This window comes from Macaca mulatta, chromosome 15 (assembly GCF_049350105.2).
Source record: "Macaca mulatta isolate MMU2019108-1 chromosome 15, T2T-MMU8v2.0, whole genome shotgun sequence".
Taxonomy (NCBI): domain Eukaryota; kingdom Metazoa; phylum Chordata; class Mammalia; order Primates; family Cercopithecidae; genus Macaca; species Macaca mulatta.
The window spans coordinates 77090444-77115412 of record NC_133420.1 but is presented as its reverse complement, the minus strand read 5'-3'; the positions used below and the strand labels follow the sequence as shown (position 1 = coordinate 77115412).

Below are 24969 nucleotides of genomic sequence, written 5' to 3'. Positions count from 1 at the left end.
TTTTTTGTATTTTTAGTAGAGACGGGGTTTCACCGTGTTAGGCAGGATGGTCTCGATCTCCTGACCTCGTGATCCGCCCGTCTCGGCCTCCCAAAGTGCTGGGATTACAGGCTTGAGCCACAATGCCCGGCCAACAATCTTCTTAAACACCATAGGCAGACTGAAAAAGTCAATCTAGTTGAATTATTTTACTTTATAATGCGTTTATAAGATACTCAGTTTGAAACTGAAAGATAGGTAGCTCTAGAAATGTGATAAATGGCCACAGAAGTAACAACTTTTAATAAAGTAAATTATGGATGCTATGTCAATTTTAAGTAATATTTCAGTTTTATATCTTGTTACCTGACCTAAATATCATTCCCTTTAGTAAAATATCTGTTAATGCTTTGTGACAAAATAAGAACAGAAAAATGGTTTCTGATTTTCAGCTTTCTCTGGTGAATAATTTGTTTTCTTTTACTTTTCCTTCTAAAATAATCACACATTTCATTGCAAGGCCTCTATCCCTAACCCTTTTCAACACACACACACACACATGCACACACACACACACGGCCTCTAGGACTACATGTACAAAAGTAGAAATCAAACTACCATAGAAAAACTAAGAAGTGAGGCCTAGAAGCAAGAGGTGATACACTATCTCATGCTTCAACAAAATATTTATCTCTGACTATACCAAGGATGGGGAGAGCTTGCATGTAAGTGACTTGGGCTAGCAGACTGGGTTTTGAAGGAGGACAACAAGGCCCTATTCTTGGTTCTGTCACAAATTGTCTATGGCACATACCTTAAACACTGTTGGAAGGGTCTATTAGCTCCAGAGACTGCAACCAACTGCATGTGGTCATAATTCAGCTCTCAAACACATTTGGTTGTGCCCATAGAATGCTGTTTTGTTTGCTTTTTAAACAAACACTTAAAATTCAGGGAATTTAAGATAAAACTTGATAAAAATGGGAAGATTTGGCCTTATTGGGCTCATGGTAACAGTGAGATGCTTCTGAATGATAGTGATTCCTCTGAATTGCACAGTTGCTCTTATTTTTACTATAGGCCACTCTCACTTTCTGTTTTTTCCCTGCCTTTGAAATGATCAGTTTTAGTACTGAAAAATTATCTAGGATACTAAAACCAGAATTTCCCTGCTAGATGGCTTGCTCATTACATTATCTACATGATTCTCTGTAAGGGATTGTGTTAGGTTTCTATGGTTGCCATAACTATCGCAAACTTGATGGCTTTAAAACAACAGAAATGTATTTACAGTTTTGGAGGCAGAAAGTCTAAAATCAAGACTTCTGATTTGAGTCTCCCTAAGAGCCTCTGCTGGTACAGCCATGCTCTCAGCAGAGGCTCCTGGGGAGAATCTGTTCCTTGTCTCTTCCACCTTCTGGTGGCTTCAGGTGTTTTGTGGCTTGTAGCTGTATCACACCAATTTCTGTCTCTGTTTTCATAGGCCCTTGTACTCTCTTCCCTTAGTCTCTCCTTTAGGTGGCTGCTTGTAAGACACTCACCTAAAACCCAAAAACAATCTAAAAGATTTTGCAAGTATAAACATTTTAATTATCTTAGAGCCAAAATTTTCTTTTCTGCTAAGTGAGGAGATGGTGCAGAGAGCAGGAGAGATGTGAAACTAGATAGCATACAAAAATAGGTATTCATAGATCTGGGCCTAGCAAGGGTGTGGCCGGCAACTCTGCCCTGCTTTATCAGCATTAGAAAGCCAGTTGTTTCAGAAAGTACCCAGTTAGCTAAATTCATGAGATGATAGACTATTAAGGTGGAATGGACCTCAGAGATGGTCCTCGCTCTCATCCGAGGCTTCACTTGGGCCAGTCAGAAATGTGGGAAAATTGAGGCAGGTCAAATAATCAGGAGTACAAACAAAACACAATCTATCCAGAAACCTAGAAATCTTACTAGTGACTATTCACAGGTTACTTTCTGCATTCTGGGGTTTTCATTCTAGAAAAGTGTGTGTGTGTGTGTGTGTGTGTGTGTGTGTGTGTGTGTGTGTGGTGTGTGTGTGAAGAGAAGGGAGGGCTTCCCAGAAAACCATACCCACTTTCCCACATATCCCAACTACGACGGGGCAATTATGTCATTATCACCACTGATATATAGCTGGAAGAGTTCAGTGTTGCCCTGCTAAGATCTGGATTTTGTTTTCTGGAGCTTGGCTACCGGGGCATTGAGAAGTCCAGCCAGGAGGTTGGTCAGAGGCTAACCCAAAAAGCTTTGCTTAACTCTGGGCTACAGCTGGGGGTTGCCAGAGAGAAGTGCCTGGCATTCCTGCATGCTGACATCAAGCTTCGAAGTTGCTGCCCTCTGGTGAGTCAGCAGCAAAGGCCCACATCGTTCGAGAATGCTGCCCAATCAGAAGATGTGATGCCACACCTCAGAAATCTTTCTAAACCTCAGCATTCTGTAGACTTCAAACAACTCCTCCTGAGAAAGAATGTAGAAATAATTAAATTTATAAGATTAAAGTTATAAAAAACATAGAGCCTATAATAATAACAGCAATAAGATAAACTCCACATTTGCTTTGAAGACAATTTATGTGAGTGGATAGCCAACCGCCCCGTACTGTACTCCTTTAAAAAATGTTTTAGGCTTTTTAAATGCTGAGGCAAGGGGACATACCAAACACTAACAGGCACATTGGGGTTTTCTGGCTATTGAAATAAAAATGTACTGACATAACACTGATGTACTGGAATAGCACTGCATTTCAGTGACAGTTATTGCAACTCAGCCAGCATATCTGTAGCTTGAGAGCTTTTCTTATCAGAATTTTATCTATAAATATACATATATGTAAATTCTATTGTGAAATAAAAATAAAATGTAGAATCTTCTCATCTTTCTTATTAGTCAATATTGTGCTACTCTTTAATAATTTCTCTCAATTTTTTCCTTAAGCAGATATTAGTAGGGAAATATACATGAGGCAGAAGGCAAATTATTTGCTTAGTGCAATGCAAACTTGCTTATCAGGTAAGAGCAGAGTCCCTTCCATAGCATTGCCACCATATGGCATTGCCATATCGTGGAGGCCATAAAGAGGAATGACATTGTAAAGATTAACTGGATTTTACTTGGCAAGGTCAGGCACCTAGATGGCATGCTATAAAATGGTTAGAAGTGGAAAGGAAACCTGTAGCTAGAGGCCATGTGAGATTATGGAAGTGACTTTTCTTACAGTCCTGCCATCTGGTTTGGATTGTCAGGATCAAAACATTTCACTTGCCCAAGTGAGGATGCTCTCTACATGGTTTTGGGGGTGAAGGAGTCTCAGAAATAATGTTTGTGGTACTGTAGCACCACTAGGAAAAGAGAAAAATTGGACCTGACATGAAGAGAAGCATGCAGCCAGCCACTAAGACTACTTCCCACAGAACCGGAAATCTCTACCACTTTACCTCTCCTACATGCTGGGTATACGAAGTTAAAGGGAAGGCAGATTATACTTACCTACTCTTTCCTTCATTCATTCACTCATTCATTTATTCATCCATTCACCATTTGTTTTTTTGTTCATTTACTTATTTAATAAAAATATGTTTTGTATATCCTAGGTGCTGGGCATTGAAGATCCACTGTTATTGTTCTCAAATGACTGACAGCTTAGAGGAGAAAATGGCAGAATAAATAGACACTTTAGAGGAGAAAATGGCAGAATAAATAGAGCAATATAATAGTGCTCTAATAAGAGCAACATATATTGAATACCACTGAATATTAAATACCAGGGACTTTGCAAGGAGCTATAAATTAATCTCCACGGTACATCTAAGATGGAAGTTTTACTATTACTCTCTTTAGGAGGAAACAGGGGTCTATAGAGGTTAAGACCCACAGCCTGGAAGGAGTGAACAAAAAAATACTTAGCCTTAGGTATTCTGACTAGAAGCTTGGGTCCTTAACCACCTACACACCAATTTGAAGAAAGATGATTGAAACCGTAACAGTTACACTGACTCTTGAAAGCAAAGTAACTCTTTAAATGAGGGTATGTGTATACTGACTGGGATATTGTGGGCTCGTGATGACTTGTAGGCAGAGGCAGCTGCACATATGAAGACCATGGAAGGTATACCATCAGCGGAAATGAAAGTGATTAGTGTTGGAGGTTTCAGTGCATATTCTGGTTTTCTATTACTGCAAAACAAATCACCCTAAAATTTAGTGACTTAAATAAACATGATCATTTACTTAGCTCATGAATTTGCAAGTTGTGCAGAGCTTGGCTGGGATAGCTCGCCTTTCTTCCACGCAGTGTCTGCTGGGACTGGATGATTACATGAAGAGGGTCCGGGTAGCTGGAGCTCTTCATGCAACTCTATTTTTGCATGATATTTTCACAAGGTCTCTCAAGCATGGGAGCTTCAGAGAGCAGAACTTCTGACATGACAGCTTAGTCCTTCGAAGGTGTATGTCTGAAAAGAGAGAACCAGGCAGAAGCTATATTGCCTTTTGGGACCAAGGCTTGGAAATCAATAATCGCTCTTGTGTTGAGGTGGTTATAAGATCCTGCCCAGGTTCAGGAGGGAGCATAAATTTCACCTCTGAATGGAGAAATGCTAATGTCCTGAAAAAGCATGTGGGCCCAGAAATACTGTTGTGGCAATTTTCTGAAAAGTGTGATAAAGACAGCATAGTGTAGTCATAAAAAGCAGATTTGGAGCGCGATGTGCTTTGATTTCAACTATGGACTCTATCACTTACTAACTGGGTTACTTTGGTTAAGCTGTTTGACTCTTTTGTTTTTTGAGACAGTCTTGCTCTGTCACCCAGGCTGGAGTGCAATGGCACGATCTTGGCTCACTGCAACCTCTGCCTCCTGGATACAAGCGAATCTCATGCCTCAGCCTCCTGAGTAGCTGGGATTACAGGTGCCTGCCACTACATCTGGATAATCTTTTTTTTTTTTTTTCGAGCCAGAGTCTTGCTCTGTCACCCAGGCAGGAGTGCAGTGGCATGAACTCGGCTCACTGCACCTCCCTTCCAGGTTCAAGCCATTCTCCTGCCTCAGCCTCCTGAGTAGCTGGGATGCACGCACCACCATGCCAGGCTAATTTTTGTATTCTTTATAGAGACGGGGTTTCACCATGTTGGCCAGGTTGGTCTCGAACGCTTGACCTTGTGATCCACCTGCCTTGGCCTCTTAAAGTGCTGGGATTACAGGCATGAGCCACTGCACCCAGCCTAATTTTTGTATTTTCAGTAGAGATGGGGTTTCACCATGTTGGCCAGACTGGTCTGGATTTCCTGAAATCAGGTGATCTGCCTGCCTTGGCTTCCCAAAGTGCTGGGATTACAGGCATGAGCCACTGTGGCCAGCCCAAATTGTTTGACTCTTGATTCTCAGCTTTCTTATTTGTAAAGTGAAGGTGCTAGTACTAATTTGGAGAGTTGTTAAAGATTAAATAATATATGTAAATGCCTTGGCATAAGGGACTGGCACAAAGTAGGCACTTCATATATAAAAGCTGTGATTATTGATGAACCAGTAGTAAAGTACATAACTGGGGAAGGAGAAGGGGCCAGTTTTTGGGAAGGCTTTTGTAGCTATTAATAATAAGGTGGTAAAATAACAATAGTAATAATAACCAAAAGTTACAGAAAACTAAATACAGTGCTAAACTCTTTAAAAGGAGTATCTCATTGGATCTTAACAACAAACTTATGAAACAGGACTAATGTTATCTCATTTTATAAATGAGGAAATGTAAGATCAAACAGGTTAGGAAACTTTCCCAAGTTGATAAGTAGCAAAGACAGGATTCGAACCAAGGTAATGGTCTTATCAGAAACTGTACTAGGATAGTCTGCATTTCATGGTAAAGGCTATCAGATGCCACTAAAACTTTTTAAACAGGGAAGTCTTGTGGTCAAATTTGCTCTTTAGAAGGCAGTATGGAGTGCAGATCAGATGCTGGTAGCAGGGAGATCAGTTAGAAGATGGTTGCTCTAATTCAGGTGAGAAATACTGAGACATCTGAAATATCGAAGACATCAGTAGTGTGGGCGATGTGAAAGTGGTTCTAAGAAGCTAGTGGCAATCATCCTTCATTACTGATTGGGCGTGGAGAGAAAGAGAGGTAACATCGGTAGCTTTAGTCAGCTCTGAGTGCAGGCATTGTGGCATGTGCATTATTACCCAGGGCTCTAAGTGGAGAAAGAAAACAACCCCAGGGTGTCTTCAAACCTAAAGCATATTTCCTAAGCCTTTGCACTCTCAGTCTAGACTGAAAACAAACAAAGCAGCCTCCTCTGAAATGCTGGAAACCCTCCCCACTTGAAACTCTCAGATCTCTTACCTTGCAATTCTAGCTTTCAAATTCCAAGCTGAGCTTCCTTTCCCACACCCTGAGTCCTTGTACTGGGGATTACAATGATCATTTATGTGTACTAGGTGATTGTTCCTTCCACATCAGGGGCCTTGGAGCGGATGACCTAAAGCTGCTTTCTCCTGTCCTGACTTTCTCCACCCAGCACTGCAACCATACATGCAATTTTCTGGTCTTGTAGAGAATGACTGACTGGTCATTATAGTCTTCCAAAAGGATAAGAGATTGGTATCATGATGTGGTCTTCAGGCAGCCAGGGGGAATCTCCACATGAGGTACTTGTTGACTGTATTACTTAGTTTTAGGTGAACTTCCTGTGGAGGGACAATATGTGCTTAGAAGGACAGAGGAGGAATATATTAGGTAAGGCATTCTACATCTCAGATAAAGAACTTCAATGAATTGTTGGGTCAAGGTCTAAGAAACAAACCAGCCATCAGTGGGAAAGTTAACCAAAATGAAGAACCCAACATACAACCCCAAATCCTAGTTTTTCTGACTATGTTTTCTTAAACTGAAATAATTTCTGAGATTAAAAAGAAGTTGCCGTGACTTTGTCTGATAGATGTATTTTTTGTTATATATTTGTTTGGGCCTTCTATCTCTCTTACTCTGTTTTCTTTATAATAGAATTAATCTCTGAAAAGTAACTTTACTGTATCCTGATGCTCCATTTTGAATAAGTCAGTGCTTCTCCCAGTGGGCTCCAGAGATTGGCATTTGATTGAACAGCTTTTGTCTCTTGATTGTTTTCTTTTAGGTAGACTGGGTACTCCATTTAACTCAGTATTTCTGACAATAAATCAGTTGAGAAGGGAGTATTACTCTAATGGTTTGAACACTTGTCTATGCACATTGCTTGGTCATTCAATAAATAGTTATTGATGAGATCTGGCACATTCAGGGTGGTATGGCCATAGACAATAAATGGTTACGACTCTGTCTTCAGCTGTGCCAGTATTTAAGTTATAAGGTACTGAGGCTACACCAGTGCAAAATCATACAGTTTGGTCACAGTCCTACTCGAGGATCTCAAACCTAGCTCCCCTTAACAAACAGGGAGGCTTAAACTTGGCTTTGCACACTGAATTATTCCTTTAGAAAAATACTTGGTATACAACTCAGCCTTTTCATTTACAAAGAAACAAATTTGAGCAGTTTCACAACTTAAAAAGTCTCCCAAATGGATTATATTTAATTGTCCATTTCCAATGAAACTCACTAAATTGGTAAATAGCAGTGAGTGAATAACTGATGAGGTCATACTTCCTTGTTTTGGACTACTACAAACACCACAGAGCAACAACAGATTAGAATATAAAGGTTAGGTAAGGGTTTAGATTTTGTTCAAAAGCTGTTTTGCTTGTTACAAAGGCTACCAAACCATTGAACATCAGACCAAACCAAAACCAAACCAAAATAAAACAAAGAAAACCCCCAAAACTGAAAGATGAAAACATAGTTTGATAACCTAAGCTGTCTTCCTTTATTTAACCTTGAATTTATGAGATTATTTTTTTCCCTAGAAGAAAAATTCTCTTGGGACACCTTCAGCAATTTAATATTTTCTAAGCATTACAGCAAATAAGAGGCAATCATTCTTCAGTCATAAAGATAAGCCAAGGAATGAAAGTGCTTTTGCAGGTCGTCACCTGACAGAAACTTTGGACTGGTCCTTTCCTGGTTCAAGAGTTCAGCCATAATACCCACTTTCCCTATCAGCTGGCTCAAGCTGATAAGGTCCTGAAGCAAGCAAAGGTTCTTTACGAGCTTTTATTTAATTGTCCTTGCCACATAAGGGTTGAGGGGATTCGTCTGTACAGAGTTACTTCTTGTTCTATTTTTTCTTTGGAATAAATCGCCGTCTCCCCTGATTGGGTAGAGTAAATAGAATTTGTTTAAACACTTTTCTTCAAATTCCTAGTGCCTAGTACAGAGCTTTTAACCCTAATAGGTCTCCTGTGAGTACTTATTGAAGGAATAATGACCAACTCTGCCTTAGATTGGTGACTGGCTAGGGAGAAACATGGTTCAAGAGCAGAGTAAGTAAGAGCAAGTATTTTATTGTATGCCCATCTAATGTATTAGATGCTGGTGATGGAGGTAAGAGTGTGATTGAGGCTGAGTTCTCTGAAATTACGTATGAGATGTTGTATGCCATTTAGTATTAGCTGTGTCTGTCTTTTTTTCCAGGAATTTGGCCTTAAATGAGATCATTCAAAAGTATTACCCGAATAGTGATTTATCAGGCTTGTATTGTAGGGTACCTTTAGTGGATTTCAACTGGTATGGTCCCTTTGAAGGGAGCTGGTGCAAGATTTTCCATGCCTAATCATACTCATTTTCCCTTCCACTCCCAATGACCTCCTATCTTTCCTTCTATTTGGTCTGATAAACACCAACAGTAGGATCCTTTCTGCAGCCTCCATCCTAACTTGTATTCTAGTCTTGACACTGCAACAAACTCACTGTTAACTAGAAGTCAGTTGACTTCCCTGAATGTTAGATTCTTCAGCTATAAATAAGCAATTGTGTGAGGTGATGGTTAAGGTGATTTACTAATTTTTCAATTCTATTATTTTATGACTAGACCCTAGTTATGATAGCTTGAAGTAGATACTTAATCCACTATTACTCTCTTCTAAGATATAGTTACTAGTTGATCATATTTTTCCTTAAAGGCTGAACTGAATTCTCTGATATCAGGCAACTAAACATCTCATATTTGTCAGTATGAACATCCACTGGGTGCCTGTTATTTAACCAGGTAGACTTCTTAGCTGTGATGGAAAATCTAGGTATCTCTTCTGGTACTATCACTTGGATAAGTAAAGTTTGAAAACCATTAACTTGACAACTCTAATAGGACTGTGGATTTAACATAGATTCCCAGAAGTCTTGGAATACAACAGCGTACACAGATGAAGATACACTGCTTTTTGGTATTTTCTTCTTGCAAGTGGTACAAATATCTGTATGTCATAGCATCATCACTATGGATCTCATCTTTCAATGAGAGCTTAGTATATGCTACACACTGTCACTAAACATGTAGGATCTTGTTTAGTTTTCTCAAAATGTTGTAGTTACTATGATTATTTTTTGTGTCTTGAAATCATCCTGTATAAGTGCATAAACCATATATCTAGAGTTTATAGAAGAATTAAAATTCAAAAACCCTATACACCTCTCTCATTTTTTAAAAATACAATTTTACCTGTCTTTAGATGCCCTGTATTCCCTCTCCAATCTCTTCCCCCTCCTACTCTTGAAAGTGATCACTATCCAAATTTTGTGCCAAACATTAACTTGTTTTCTTTAGCTTTGCCATCTATGTATATATCCCTAGATAATACATGGCTTAGTTATACTTGTTTTTAAATTTGATGTAAATGCAATTCTATAGTATGAATTTTCTAAGATTTGATTAATTTATTAACATTTTATTTTGAGATTCATCAATATTGATGCGTGTAGCTATAGTTTATTCATTGCTATTGCTGAATAATATTCCATTAGATGACTTTGCTACAATTTATTCTACCATTGTTGGATATTTGGGTTGTTCCCATTTTATTTATTTTATTTTATTGCCATTATGAACAATGTGGCCTTGACCATTCTTGTACATACCTGACATATATATGTATGTATCTATCTGTCTGTTTGACTTTTTGCCTTAAGATGCACTAGAAAACTGAGACCCAGAGTCACCAAGCAACTTGTTTAATGTCAGAGTGAGTTGGTGGTGAAGCCAAAGTCTGAATTCAGCAGTCTGTCACCATAGTTTTCATCCTTAACCACAATACTGTATGAATCCTTATTTTAAAAAGGAAGGTCTGGAGAATTTAAAATAACTTCCTAAAGAGCAGGGATTCAACAAAGCTCAGTCTGACTAATGCCTTCCATTTTAAAAAAATCACCCAAAGCACATATTATGATTCTATTTGTGAAGTATTAGCTAATTACAAGAGAATGAGTTCATACTTGGCACTATTATCTCTTTCTTACAAGTGATCAGATGTCAAAATGTGAAAACTATAAATTTCACATTATCTATATATATTTAATGTAACATTTTTCCTTTAGGAATATGAGTAGAAATAGAAAGACAGGTTTTTACAATGAAATACATTTTTTTTCTCTCTCTCTTTAGCCTACCAAATCTCTTTCACAATACCTAACACTTATAAATGCATTTAATTTCAGTGCCAATTAAAAAAATTCAAAAGTAGATAACAAGATAAGTGAGACAAGCTCCCAGTAAATGTTTATGATGTGACACTGACAAATTATGGGCTGCTATAATCAAGATAGCATTAAAAAGTTAAAAGTGTTTATATGAACAAACCATTTTGGAAGGAGTGTTTGGTGTGGCAGTGAGCAAAAACAACCCAGTAACTATGGCAGTTAGTGTTAAAGCTCTGATTTTGACATGAAAGGAATAAAAATGGAAGTCCGGCTGAATCACAAGTGTCCTGGAGAAACTTGGATGAGTTTCTTGGCTAGAGGTTTTTCCCACCACAGTAAGTATTTTCAAAGGAAAACAAAGTAAAATTTTTCTGTTGTATGAGTCATATCTCTGTTGATTGTAAGTGGCTGAAACTCATCTTGAACTACTAAGGTAAGAGAAGAAACATACTGGTTAATGGAATTCCAGAAAGGACTGAACAATCAAACCATTTTGAAGGACAAGCATAGAGCTGGACTCTAGAACAACCAAAACAAGGGGTTCAACCACTGTGAGGGATCTATGTCCAACTCTTGCTCCGGCTTTTCTCCCTGGCTTGACTTTCTTCTCTTTCACTGTAGATTGGCTTCTCACACATGGCAGGAAACACTGCTGCTAGCACTTCCCGAGTTCTACATCCTACAACATCCACCACTGGTGAGAGATTAGCTTATGGTTTTTCTGGTGAAAAGTTAAAAATTACCTAGGGAAAGTCTGATTGTCTCAGATTGGAGATATTGCCCATCTCTGGACCAATATACTATTATGTGTGGCTGATGGGACTACATAAAAACATGGATATTTTCTTGGAATCACTTGGCTTGACTGTGAGAAAAGCATTCTCAAAACAAAGGGAGTGCAATTTATAGAAGGTAGTAGAATAGGCAGATAAGACAGTAATTCTGGCCGGGTGCGGTGGCTCAAGCCTGTAATCCCAGCACTTTGGGAGGCCGAGATGGGCGGATCACGAGGTCAGGAGATCGAGACCATCCTGGCTAACACGGTGAAACCCCGTCTCTACTAAAAAATACAAAAAACAAAAAACAAAAACTAGCTGGGCGAGGTGGCGGGCGCCTGTAGTCCCAGCTACTCGGGAGGCTGAGGCAGGAGAAAGGTGTGAACCCGGGAGGCAGAGCTTGCAGTGAGCTGAGATCCGGCCACTGCACTCCAGCCTGGGCGAGAGAGCGAGACTCTGTCTCAAAACAAACAAACAAACAAACAAACAAACAAACAAAAAAAACAGTAATTCTTCACTATATAGCTCAAATAAGCCCCATGACATTTTTAGTACATTATAGAGTTCTAAAGTGTTTCCAAACTATTATAGCAAAAATTAATCTTATAATATTTTCTTCTTGAACTATGTATAATTTACCTGAAATATTTTCCAAAAAGTAATCAATGTGAAAAAATGAGAGCCTTGTCTTCTTAAAAAAATGAGTGAAAGTCCACAGGTTCAGAACAAAAGAAAATGAGGTAAGACCTAATTCTAGACAAAGTCACATCAGCAAAACTAGAAGGTTGGTACTGTGCTTCAGTTTACTGCTTGCTGTTTGGTTAAGAGGAGGGATGATGTGATAAAAATAGTGATTAAGTGAGAAAACTTATGTATTAGTTTTCTATTGCATTATAACAAGTCACCACAAACTTAAGAGGCTTAAAATCACGCCCATTTATTATCTTGCAATTCCTGTGGGTCAGACATCTAGGCACTGTGTGGCTTGGCTAGGTTCTCTGCTTAGAATCTCACAAGTCAAAATCAAAGTATCAATGGAAGCTGCAGTTCTCCCAAGCTGGAGCTTGTGTCTGTTTTAAACTCTCAGGCTGCTGGCATAATTTATATCCTTACCAAGCCTTCCATATGATCCTCTCCATCTTCAGGCCAGCAATGGCCTATCAAATCCTTCTCATTCTTTGAAAATCTCTGACTTCCCTTTCAGTCACAGCTCTGTAACTTCTTTTCTCTTCTGCCACCAGCAGAAGAGGTTTTTAAGAGTTTATGGGATCAGATTACATCCCTCTGGATAATCTTTTACTTAAAGGTTAACTATGCTATATAACATAGTCGATCACAGGAGTCAATGATGTCTCATCACATTCGCACACTGCAGAGACTAGGGTATAAAATCTTGGGGGTCATTCCTAGAAATTCTGCCTGCTACAGCCTGGTTTCTTGGTTGGACTCTAGCATATATTTGCTAACTCTCCTAAGCCTCAGTTTCATTATTCACAAAAGTGAGTTTTAATGCTCTTTGCCCTGCTTGCCTCACAGGATCTTAATGTAGATGTAAGATCAAATGTAATAGCATGTCAAACAATGTGTAACTCAGTTATACAAACATTACTGTATCTCATTGGGGATACAAAGCTCTACACACTTGAAGATGGTGAAGGAATATAAAAATGTAAGTTACTGCTTTTATAATAAATGTGTTCCTATTGGCTGAAAATTTCAATATCTGATACAAATAGTCAACTTTCTATTTTACTTTTTCTAATTATGCAAGACCTTGTAATCGCAAATGTAAAAATTGCAAGCCACATGCCACTAGGGCCAAATAAAAATTTATAGAATTCTCTTAAAAGGACTCTATATATAGAGTCCAAATAAAAATACTTTGAGTCATTTTAAAAGGATCCAACCACATATATCAGCTGAACTCTACATGTTACCGAAAACAATGGAACCTTTTCAGATTCTCTAATTGGCCTTTGGAACTTGTGTAGCATCAAGTATGCAAATGAACAACTTCAGACCTTGATTACTCCAACCTCCTCTCCCACTGTCACAACCACTTCTGTCATGACCTAGTTATTCTCAGAAAGTTCCCTCTTATACCTGGTCAAACTTCTCTTACAATCACCTGTTACTCTCCCTCTTGGTCTTGGATCAAATAATCCTAAATACATTAAAAGTCCTGATTCTTCCTGCCCCTTATATTTATCTCTACTTGAATCACTATGTTAGTTCAGGTCCTCTGAGAGAAAGATGCTAAGATGAAATTAGATGTGCAAGAGATTCGTTGAGGAAAACCTTGTGGGAGAAAATGGAGAGGTACCTAGAGGAGCCTGGGCAGACTGTCTGGCTGCTATGTAAGACTCATCCCCATGAAGGAGAAAGGACAGGAAGGCAAAGAAGAAAACCCTTAAGATTTCAATTTTAAGAAAGTTTTGACAAAGCTGATTGGGAGTATTTAAGGCAAAGCTGCCCGCCAGAAGAGTACTGCATCTTTCAGGAACGAACTTGCTTTAGTACATCTGCTGTGCTTAGTAACTGGCTGGGAGCAGCCACAGAAAGCATGGACTCAGAAAAAACTTGGTGATGAATTTCAGAGGCAGCGGCTAAGACCATCAGTCTATTATTATTCTTGCAATAGTTGTCATAATTACTATCAAACAATTTTTTGTGTGTGAATTCATGAGATAATGGTCTTTTCTTTCCTGCTTTCAAGAGCCATGTCATTGAAAGAGCTAATCAATTACATTTATGCTGCATTACTGACTAAATACTTCCATTTATCATACTTTATTTTAAAATACTTTAACTCATAGCCCAATGGTTTTCAGTTAACCAAATTCTCACTTACCATCCTGGTTGCCCCTTTTGTCTTTTCCTTAGAAACGTTATTATAATATTTGCAAGATGTCCTGAATCCTGAACCCCCAATCTTCAATGAGCACCAAATGGTGATTATAGATGCCCAACTGTAGAGATATATCAGACAAAGGAAACTTCATTAGTATGTACCAATGTTTGGACTCCAAACGCTTTTGTGTCTGAGTCAAAAGGACTCCTCTTCCTTGGTGGCTTAAAGTTAGGCTGAAGAAGATTTACATCATGTTGTGCATGACCTCTTTAGTTTGGTTCTACTTATTCTTTCAAGAAGGCAAGAGTGGGGAAGGTGTCCCTTAGTGAGCATATTTTGTACAAATGAAAACAGGGTACTAACACTTATGCCAGGACGCATGCATAAACTAGAGTGGTTCTGAGAAAACCAGGATATATGATCACTCTAGGGTCTCCCCTCTCAGGGGTAAGGGAGACTTAAACCTTTTATATCACCAAGTAAATGGAAAGAAAGACAGCAGGGAAGTGATTCCAAAGAGAAACCTGAAAAAAGCAATGCAGAAAGAGAAACACTTTAGCCTTTTCTTTCTTCTCAAAACTTCACATTCCTTTTCACTCTGCTTCACTTATGCTGCCCTAGTTCCAGAGTGTTTCCTCTCTTGGGTGAAGATGGGAACAAGAACATGGGCCAGCAAGGCATGGGTGGGACCTGTGCTCCCATTAAGGTTCTTCCAGAATCATTTCTACATGATTACCAGCTTGGATCACATGGACTTGGGGACTATTGGTAGTTTTCTGGGGGTAAACAGGGCATATTGTGTCAGAGGACTTATTTTATCTGTAATAATTTGGGGGAATTTTCTTTTCTATTAAGTAAAACTGAGATATGTAATGAATTAGGATGAAAAATTCATCTGAATTTTATAAATGAATCATGAGAACTCAAAGATACTTAGCCCTTGGGACCACTTTATGCTCCTGTTCAAATCCCTTCGGCTAAGCATGATTATTTACTATTTTCAGCTATTAGTTATGTCTTGGAAAAGTTTGAAAAGAACTGCCCAATAAATTAGAGTGTGTGCTCAACATTCTCTTAACTTCTTTGTCTCTTTCCAAAATTGGATCAAACAATATTGGACATGATCAGCTTCCTACTGTTTTGACAACCATCTGAGGATACTTTTATAATTGATAATTTGGACTAGATTACCCAATGTGTGATGAGACACAAGGCAGTCTGGACTCCCCATGATATGGGGGGGTATATCAAATGGATATACATTTGAGTAGGTAGAGAGATGAGCCAGGGTTTATTTCTTCAACTAGTATTTACTGAATGGTCCTATGTGCCACAGCTGTTCTGGAAACTGTGATACATTAATTAACAGATAAAGCCTTTCCCTCACAACGCATAACAGACCTGACAGAGAATAATGTACATACAAACTAGTAAATGAGAAAACAAATAAAAGTATTCAGATAGTGCTATAACTAGTGGGATGTAAATCGAGCAGGAAGGAAGATATAGCCTGCTTGAAGTGGGAGTCAGGGATAGCCTCTCTGAGGAGGTGACATTCGACCGGAGACCTAAATGAGAAGGAGATAGTCAGATGAAAATGAGGGAAGTAGCAATGGCAAGTACAGAGAACTTGAGACAACTTGGCCCATTGGAGGGACAGAGACAAAGCCAATGTGGGACTACAGTGGATGAAAGGGAGACTGATTGGAGAAATAGGCAGTGCTGAGGCCATAAAAGGTCCTATAGGTCATGGAAGGACATTTGGTTACTATTCTAATGACAGTGAGATGTTACTGGGGAGTTTTAAACTGGGGAATGTCATAACTGTCCAGATGTAACCAAACAGTAAAACCATTCTTCCTGAATAACTTGGCTAAAAAGAATATTATGACTACAGATGTACATGAAGATTAAGCAGAACATGGAAGAAAGGCCTCAACTAAACTTGACCTCACATAAATATGGCAAGAAGATCAAATGGAAGCTGGGAGTGTTAAAAGAATGTAAGGGGAATGACTTCTAATAATGAACAAAAGGCTATATTTTATTATGAAGAAAAATATTATGCATCTTATATATGCAGAAGAAATTCCCATTCAAAAGACTTGGAAAAGTCTTGAGTGTTTAATAAACCTTTTAAGATATAGAAAATTCACATATTTAGAGCTTAATTTCTAAAGAGCTCAGACTTCTCAGTGTATTATATACTATGAAATTTTGTTTATTTTTAATTTAACCTACTTGAGTGCAAAATCAATAAGGAAGCTTAAGGAATATAAACAACTATTTAACATGGCCATTTAAATATATTCAAAGTTAAGAATATCAGCACAGTGTGTCTTTGATATGACAACCCCTCCTCCCAGGGCACTTAAATGAAGGGTGGGTGGGGGGAATCTTAACGTGAAATTGAAAACCCTGAAATCATGTTTCCAAGGAAAGAGAAGGAAAATAGGAAAAACAAAAACAAACAGCAGCAACTCATTTGGAAGCTCATGGGAGAGGCAGAGGAGGGTTCATGCATCTCAGACTGGTTTGCCTTAGCAAGTGAATTATTTAAATAGGAAAAAAAACAGGGGTCTGACTCAGCTTCAGCAAACTCTTGCTATCCCCTGCTGAGGTCCTCGCTTGGTGTGGCCCCTGCCACTCTCCTGGGACCTTGCTGCCCTCCTCCTTTGTCACTGTGGAGAAACAGGAAGGAATGTTTATTAGCCAGACTGACTGGGGTCACACCCAAGGCAATATCAGGTTTTTACCTCTCATGGGCCTGGGAAGAGGTTCAAGGATCAAGGACAAGGTCCCGGTTAGAGTGAGAGGCAAGTTCAAACCTTTGAAAAATAAACTCACAGCCAGCATTTGGCACAGGCCTCTGGAGTTTACAGAATGTATCTGCCTGTGTGTGATTTCATTAGTTCCTCCTGCCAATCTAATGAGATTTTATGTCTTGTAACAGGAGGCAATTGGAGTCTCAACAGGGGAAGGAGCTTGCCTAAAACTGTAGGATGGGTAGCACTTGGATCCTGACTTTCTGACTCCTAGGATTGTGCTCTCTTCAGATGATCACATGCCTTCTTGGCAGATGTTTCTAACAAACGAGAGAATTGCCCAGGATGGGACTCTGCTAGCTCCCTTGTCATGAGCCATTCTCTCCACATTGCCTTTTAGTTGCACCACATAGTCACCTTCAATTAGCTGTGTGAATAGGCTCACTCCTATGTTACATGCACTAAAAGTGAAAATGGGGAGAGGGAGAGAGAGATAGAGATAGAGAGAGAGAGAGATAGAGAGAGAGAGAGAAAAAGAGAGAGAGAGAGAGAGAGAGAGAGAGACTCATATTATGGTATGTTCCCTGCCGCACCCCACTTCACTCCCTCTCAACAGGGAGAAAGTACCCAATGAAAATTATTGCTATGAAGGGCATAGCCAGCTAAATGGGTGTCACTTAGTCTGAAAAATCTCAACGATGTCAATAAGCCACTCGAGACAACAAGGAACCTGTTTTCCTGTCGTCATTCCTTCTCAGTCATTGGCTTTGGGAAGGGTAACTTTATGGAAAGAGAAGAACCTCTGTGAAGTTAAAAGCTTTATGAACTTTATTCTCTGGAACAAATCAGTGGAACAGCCTTGTTCCATAGGCTGATGGTTTTCCCTTTCCCTTTCCTTTTTAACAGCTATATATCTCATGGTCCAGACTTGGAGTACAAGTAATAAGAAGAATAAAACTTAATCCCTTAAATAGATTCACCATAAGTTAGCTCAGGGCAATTCCAATACAAGTATGGTCTGTGATCCAACAGGTGGGTGACTCTGCTGCTGAAATTCACATGCAAAATCACTGTGGCCTTTGCTTTTTAGCATACGCTAATCCTTTTGTCCATTTTCATCACACGAACTTCCGAATATAGGATTATTAAATGGATGGGGAGATATTATGAAAATGATTAAAGAAAAAAGTTCTTATTTAGGGGTGCATACCTGCCTATCTCACCATTGTCCTTAGGCAATCAGGATCTTGCTTTAAGAAAAAGTGGGCACTGGAGTCAAGCTGCTGGAGTATGAATCATTATGCTATCATTTTTCATTTGTCTTTCTCTGTGACATTAGGAAAGTTATGTAAAATTTTGTGCCTCAGTTTCCTCATTCAATATGGGTATAATAACTGTGCCTGTCTTATAGGATTATTGTGAGACCCAAGTGCAATAATATATAGTACACTGTGCCTGGCATCTAGTAAGCATTCATTAAGATGACATGAAGATAACACAGATATATCTTAACATGTAATTATGATTTTTCTTATTCAAGGCCAGGCGTTCCAACTTAATGGAGTTAGGCAAACACAGTAAATTAATTGCTCTTTCCTTTTTATGCTACTTCCTTTGAAGAGGCAGTCAAGTTCCATTTGACTGATTTGGAACTTTTTAGCAATGTATATTATGCTGACTTCACTCTCACGTGCCCTCGGGGCTATAATTCATCAAGTTAGGCGAGCAAAGAAGTGTGTTGGTGAAAGAGAAATGAGGAAGAACAAGGAAGAAAAAAAAGGGTCATGAGCTTATTCACTGCCAATATTTGTTATATGAAACAATGACCATCCTTCAGAAGTGTTTGTTCTCTACCGTACCGTAGGTGTGGAAGAATTATCATTGCTCAATAGCTGTCTCAGTCACTACCTGACAGACTTGGGAGGTCTGGCTATTTCAGGGCACATTTGACACACATGACATTTTTGGATTAAAACTTTCATGATGAGTGCCAGTCTGGGTCCGAAATGATTGAAAGCTGTCGCCATCTATAGGCTAGTTGTTTGTAGTAAAATAATTTCCCTTACCGCATTACATTCTTGGTACCATTTATCTAGCAGAGTTCTTCAGTGGGCTTGAGGCTTAGCAGTAAAGTTAAAACAATAACCAACATCCCAAACCCAGTGACTCTCAAATCTCAGTGAGGTGGCATAGAACTTTAGCATGAACTTGGGTTTGGGTTCAGCTAGACTTTCGTATAAATCCTATATGAACACATAGTAGCTCATATGTGTGACCTATATGATCACATATAGTAGCTGTGTGATCCTGGGCACTGATATTAAACCTTTATGAGAAAGCTATCTCTGAAATATGGGAAATAAATCTTCCACTTAGGTTGTTGTGAAGATTCAATGAGTTATAAAGATTGTGTATACTATAATGATCTATATTATAGATGTTTCATAAATATGATTGCCTTCATTTTATTCTTTTCTTGTCTCATTCTTCCCAGTATCTTACAGACAGCACGTTGAACATTGTGGGATGCATAAGCTATTGAGGCCTTTGAAGCTTTCTACTACATGGAGGCTAGGGTCAGAGTCAAGATTTATGTTTTGCAGCACACTGGTCAGCTGTTTTTGCAAATCAGGTTAAATGATTTTTACATGAGGCTGAGAGCATGGGAGATACTAATGTGTGTTCCCTAATGAGCTACTGCATAAGTAAGTGCTTTGTAAAATGTCAAGGGCTCTAGGATTATATGGTATTACTGTCACTGTTGTAAGCACTTCTACCTTTTCTTTCTCCTTTTACAGGTTAGGAAATCGAAACACAGAAAGATGAAAAGTGATTTGCCCAAGCCTATAGATAAAAGCAGTGGCAGAAACAGGACTGGAACCTATATCTCTCTACTAATTTTTTTTATTATAAAAATAATCTTGTTTCAAAATATTAAGAAGTCACAACATATTGGCATATGTCTTTCTGGAATATTTTCCTGTGTTGTCATCATTATCATCTCCATCATCATTATATCCATCATCATCATCATCACCATCATCATCGTCATCATCATTATCATCACCATAGCCAACACATAATGCTTACCTAGTGCCAGATGCTGTCTAGGCATTTTACATATATTACTGGTAACTCATGTAATCCTTATAACAACCTTATAAGGTGGTTGCTATTTTCCCCATGTTACATATGAAGAGACAGAAGCATAAAGAAGTTGTACAGCTGGTAATTGGCTGGGATTTGAACTTAAGCAGTCTAACCTTAGAGTAACGATTTTAACAACTACACTATATACATACAAATTTACAAAATAAAACTGGGCTGAGACAATAAAAACAGCTCTCTTTTCATGTTATAATACTTTTTCACTTCATAACACATAGTCACTAGTGTTTTAAAGATCAAAACAATGCACATAAAATGTATTGGTTTAAAAAAAAAGAGGAAATAGCCACTTACGTCAACCAAACTAACTTGGAGATAGATTGGATTGATAATGGCAAGGGTGATGGGTAGGTGGGTAGAGGTTGCACAAAAAGAAACACAAGATATATCCTCTTTTAAGGGTTCTGATGCTTTGCTCAAAGTTATTTTTTTTAAATAAAAAAATTACTGTACAAAATTCATAGGGTACATATTGGTGCTTTGATATGTATAATGTATAGTGATCAGATCAGGGTAAATAGCATACCCAGTCATCCTATAGTGGTGTGGAACACCAGAACTTATTATTTCTATCTAGCTATAATTTTGTATCCTTTAACAATTCTCTCCCTATCCCTCCCTTCCCCCTACTTTTCTTAGCTTCTAGTATCCTCTGTTCTACTTTTTACTTCTATGAGATCAACTTTTTTAGCTTCTCTATGTGAGTGAGAACATGCGGAGTTAGTAGGAAATTTCTGTTCCTATCTTATTTCACTTAACACAGTGTCCTCCAAGAGCATCCATCCAGCATTTTATTGGCTTTCATGGCTTAATAGTATTCCATTGTGTATATATACCATATTTTTTTTGTCCATTCATTTGTTGTTGGATGCCTGGGTTGATTCAATAACTTGGCTATTGTGAGTAGTACTGCAATAAACATGGTCTGTAGATATCTCTTTGGTACAATGATTTTCTTTCCTTTGAATAAATTGCTAGTAATGGGATTGCTGAATCCATAGTTCTATTTGTATTTTTTTGAGGAACCTCCATTCTGTCCTCCATAGTGGTTGTACTAGTTTATGTTCCCACCAACAGTGTATAAGAATTCCCTTTTTTCTATATCCCTACCAGCATTTTTTTTTTTGTCTTTTTGACAATAGTCATCCTAACTGAGGTGAGATGATACCTCATTGCGGCTTCAATTCCACATTTTCCTGATGATTAGGGATGTTGAGCATTTTTTCATATATTTATTGGCCATTTGTATGTATTCTTTTGGGAAATGTCTGTTCAGATCATTTTCCTACTCTTTAATTGGATTTTTTTTTTTACTGTTGAGATGTTTGAGTTCCTTATATATTCTATATATTAATCCCTTGTCAGATGAGTAGTTTGCAAATATTTTCTTCCATTCTGTAGTTTGTATTTTCACTCTGTTGATTACTTCCTTTGCTGTACAAAAGCTTTTTGGATTGATATAATCCCATTTGTGTATTTTTGTTTGTGTTGCCTGTGTTTTTAAGATATTATTCAGAAAATTTTTGCCCAGACCAAGGTCCTGAAGCATTTCTTCTATGTTTTCTTCTAGCAATTCTATTTTTCATGTCTTACATTTAGGTTTTTGATCCACTTTGCAATGATGTTTATATAGGGTGAGAGATGGGAATATAGTTTCATTCTTCTGCATATAGATATCTAGTTTTTCCCAGCACCATTCATTGAGGAGACTGTCCTTTACCCACTGAGTGTTCTTGATATCTTTGTTAAAAATCAGGTGGTTGTAGATATGTGGATTACTTCTGGTTTCTCTATTCTGTTCTATTGATCTGTGTGTCTATTTTTATACCAGTACCATGCTGTTTTGGTTACTATAGCTTTGTAGTATACTTTGATGTCTGGTAGTGTGATAACTCCAGCTTTGTTCTTTTTGTTCAGGATTGCTTTGGCTGTTCGGGGTCTTTTGTGGTTCCATATAAATTTTAGGATTTTTTTTTCTATTTCTGTGAAGAATGTTATTAGTATTTTGATAGGCATTGCATTGAATCTATAGGTTGCTTTGGGCAGCAGATATCTTTCCATTTGTTTATGTCCTTTTCCATTTGTTTCATCAGTATTTTGTAGTTTTAGTTGTAGAGGTCTTCCACCTCCTTGGTTACATTTATTCCTTGGTATTTTATTGTTTTTGTAGCTATTGTAAATGGGATTGCCTTCTTGATTGCTTTTTCAGCTAGTTCATTGTTCATGTATAGAAATACTACTGATTTTTGTGTACTGATATTGTATTCTGAAACTTTACAGAATTTGTTATCAGCTGAGTTTTTTGGTAGAGTCATTAGATTTTTCTATATATAAAATCATATCATCTGCAAACAGGGACAATTTGACTTCCTCCTTTCCAATTTGGATGTCCTTTATTTCTTTGTCTTGCCTAATTGCTTGGGCTAGGGCTTCCAATACTGTGTTGAATAAGAATGTTAAGAGTGGGCATCCTTGTCTTGTTTCAGTTCTTAGAGGAAATGCTAGTGTAACTGAGGAGAGAAATGAAAACAGGGCGAAAACTTCAGTAGAAGTTAGGGAGAAATAAGCTTGCACCAAAAGAGGTGAGGGATGGAACTGAGGGGAGTCTCGAGGGGTAAGAGAGGCCAAAGAGCTGGCAGATGCTGCTATTAGGATGGCCAAGGATCCAGAAGTAATGATGAATGAGAAGATGGATTAAAAAAACCCTGAAGTTGTTTAATTTGAAGAAGAAGACAGTCAGAGAGAAGTGAGGGCTTACTTTTAATGTTTAAAGGCTATTATGTGGCAAAGGGATTAGATTTATCTGTGTTGTTCTAGAGGACAGAAATAGGTCAAATGTATGCAAATAGAGTGAGGAAGATTTAAAACAAATAGAGAGGACCTTCTAAAATCAACTACAATGACCATAAACAACAACAATGGAAAGGACCATTTTTGCAATTGTGTAGTTCTTGTTCCGTATAGATAGATGTGTAAGCAGAGGCTGAATAACCATTTACTGAAAGTATAAATAGAAACAAAGCAAATTGCAGACAATAAATATTGTATTAGTTCCCATTTTGTAAAACTTATTCAGGTATCATATGCATAGACAAATACACCAAACTGATGAACATTTGCCTTGTATAATCTTTTTTCAGTTTTTTTATGAACATATATTACTCAAACAATTTAGAACAATCAGCAATATATATGTTTTTAAGGTTAGGAAGATTAATTGCATTTTCTGAGGTCACAGCTAAAAGCCAAGATTTTAATCCATTTCTATTTGGTGTAAAGTCTGGTCTTTTTTCAGGAAACCATAATCCCACATTTTAAGGGGATTAAGAAAAGAATGGGTAGACAAAATGTGGAGGTAGTAGATACAGAATACAAAGTTTCAAGAGATTAGAAGCTTCTAAAGTAACAAGCAGCCAATTTGTGGAGTGTCACTGGAAAATGACAAAGAGGACAGTTAAGTTAGTTGGAACTGAATTGAGACCAGACAGAGCTGTGGGACAAGTCAGGGTGTGGTCATTCTGGTAAGCAGCAGATGCAGAATCAAGACAGAGTTGTTTCTCCTTCTCTCTCTCTCTCTGTTTAATTGTAACGCCTTTTATAACAAATATTATGCTTATTTCCGTCTTTAAATTTTTTTCAGTAATTTCTCATCACTTAACCTCTATTTTTTTAAAAAACTAACTTTTCTCTTGTTTTTCTAGTTAAGCTATCATTCACATTTATTATGTGGAACTAGAGGTAGTCCTGGCTACTTGGGTACGGAGTGGAGTCTAGCCATGTCATGGCCAGAAGTGGTCTCAGCTAAGTTAGAATGTGATACCATTATTTACACAAGGGTGGCCTGCCTTCAAGATGGGGTGACGTGTTTTATGACCACAGGCTTTATGAGTTATAGCTATAAAACAATCAATCTTTTAAAGCAAACACATCACAATGTATACATGCAAATGAGAACCGTCCTTCAGGGCTGTGACCTTGGGAAACTTTTCACACATACTAGCATAAAACATATTTAAACTCTTCACTGAAAATTTCTTTCAGACCTAGTTTCTCTCTCAGTCTCTCTCTCTGTTTCTCTCTCACATGTACATGCATGCACACATGTGTGTGTGCACACACACATGCTCACATCATTTTAAGATACATCTCATTTTTAACCAAAACCGTTTTATCTTGCTTGATAACCAATTTTATTTATTAGATGACTTGGCTGTAAATGCCTTTGGCTCTCAGGAAAATAAAATCTATCATTAAAAGACACTGTTACCACTGAAGAAGTAAAAAATGAATGGGCTACTGACTCTGAAGATCATACCCAAAGTAGAGCTGCAAAGATATTTGGAATATTGGTAATATCCAATAAAGAATAACGTTCATGCTATTTTGAGGAGATGTTTAAATGTTGAATTATTGAAATATTTATAAAATAAAAATAAACCAACTCTACTTCATATTCCAACTTGTGTATGACACTTCATTTCATTCCAAATTTATGGTCACTACCCTACTGTCATTCCTCACTAACCATGTGATCAATAGTTCAAAAGCAGCCACTCGCAGAGGTAAGCAAGATATATGGCAAATACTATGTTGACAAAAGTATGCAGAAGCAGTCATATTTATACAGTAGTGGAGGAAATGTAAATTGGACAAACTTTTTGGAAGATTAGTTGAGAATGTCAAAAATCAAAACACACTTTCTGTTTTATTCAGCAATTATGAGTCCTTTGTTTTACAGATATGATCACAAATATATACAAACATGTATGCACAATTATGTTAATTGTGGTATTGTGCTAGGAAAATACTAAAAACAAACCAAATGTTCATCAATAGGGAAATTGTTCAATAAATTA

General features: G+C 37.9%; 1 protein-coding gene across 2 annotated transcripts in view; it reads left to right on the top strand.

The window, feature by feature from the left end:
* The window catches only part of LOC708923 (heterogeneous nuclear ribonucleoprotein A1-like), a 116622-nt gene extending 92077 nt beyond the window's left edge, over positions 1-24545 (top strand). The window contains exons 1-3 of one of the 2 annotated variants that reach the window (XR_013404810.1): positions 8160-8404; positions 19440-19650; positions 19744-24545. The gene's annotated coding sequence lies outside the window, so the exon portion shown is untranslated. Of the gene's footprint in view, positions 1-8159; positions 8405-19439; positions 19651-19743 lie in introns of those variants that run through there. The other variant, XR_013404809.1, reaches the window with a different exon arrangement.
* Positions 24546-24969: the final 424 nt, after the last annotated feature.